Below are 1,504 nucleotides of genomic sequence, written 5' to 3'. Positions count from 1 at the left end.
TGGAAGACACCAAGAGAGTGCTGAACGCACGGAGTGGGTCGTCGATCCTACGGAATCCTTTGGATCCGTACTATTCTTTAGTAAAGGAATTTCAAGACCGGATCTTCAAAGACCCGCCTTTGGTCCTACCCCCGGACCGAGGTGTGCGTCATGAGATTGACCTGGTTCCGGGAACCAGATACTGCGTATCACGCCAATGACCCCTGCCCATGGAGCAGTGCGACGTCATTGACGCCTTTTTTCTGTGCGGAGCACGACGCAGGTATGGTGCGTGAGAGTAAGTCTCCCCATTCGACACCCACATTTTGTGTTTGGAAGGCGAACGGCAAGTGGCGTATCGTTAAAGCTTCCAATAAGCTCAACGCTGCCATCATTCCAGCACAAACGCCAATTTCTAGAAAGGATGTTCTTCAGAACAACATGGTGGGATGTACGAAGTACAGTGCGCTCGACTTGGCTGATGGGTATTACCAATTGCTCATGAGAGCGAGTGGCATTTCGTTGACAGCGGTGAGCACTCCGAGCGGCATGCTCTGGGAGTGGCTGGTGATACTCCTAGGGCTGTCAAATGCACCAGCAACGTTCAAACGTCTTGTGACGCCGTTGTTCAGGCCCCACAGGGCGTATACACAGACATACTTTGACGACATTTTCGTACACAGTCGTGCGGAGCACGGGAGGACGGATGAGCAGAACCACATCATCTATCTAAGAGCAAAGCTCGAGTGCATACGCACTAACCAACTGTACGCCAATGCAAACAAGTGCATCTTTGGCGTAGAAAAGATTTTCTTTTCAGGGTGCTTTATTGGGAAGCGTAGCCTTCGAGCGGATCCCGCTAAGGTCAAGGCCATTGTAGACTGGCCTCTTCCAAAAAACCAGAAGGACTTACGTAAGTAGCTTGGCCTCGCCAACTACTTTCACAAGTACAGCGTAAACTACGCAGAAATGGCCCGGCCATTATCCAGCCTCCTTAAAAGGGATGCGGAATAGTGTTCGAACACCGAACACCAGAAGGCCTTTGACGGGGTCAAAGACAGCCTCCTGCCTGCACCAATACTGGCACTGCCAGACCCTATTCGACAAATCAGCGTCGTCTGTGACGCTTCGGACTTTGCTATCGGCTGTGCACTGCTGCAAGCAGACGCCGACGAGCGAGATCGGGTGATCGCGTTCGAATCTCGACAGCTCAAAGCTGTAGATAATAACTACCCAGTTCATGACAAGGAGCTACTTGCGATGAAGTATGTACTTGTCAAGTTCAGGGCCCACCTGCTCGGCTCCAAGCGTTTGTGATCTAGAAAGATCATGCGTCATTACGCAATGTGACTCAGTCGCCCCACCTCTCGCAGAGGATGGCTGGATGGCTATCCTTTTTTGCGGAATAAAACTTCGAGGTGAAGTATAAGCTGGGAAAGTAGAATGCTTTGGCTGACGCGTTGTCACGCAGACCAAACTATGAGCTTGCTCATGTTATAACTGTAACGTCGTCTGTTACAGATTC

This window comes from Plasmopara halstedii (genome assembly GCF_900000015.1).
Source record: "Plasmopara halstedii genome assembly, contig: Scaffold_3060, whole genome shotgun sequence".
Taxonomy (NCBI): domain Eukaryota; phylum Oomycota; class Peronosporomycetes; order Peronosporales; family Peronosporaceae; genus Plasmopara; species Plasmopara halstedii.
Note: the sequence above shows the minus strand (reverse complement) of the source record.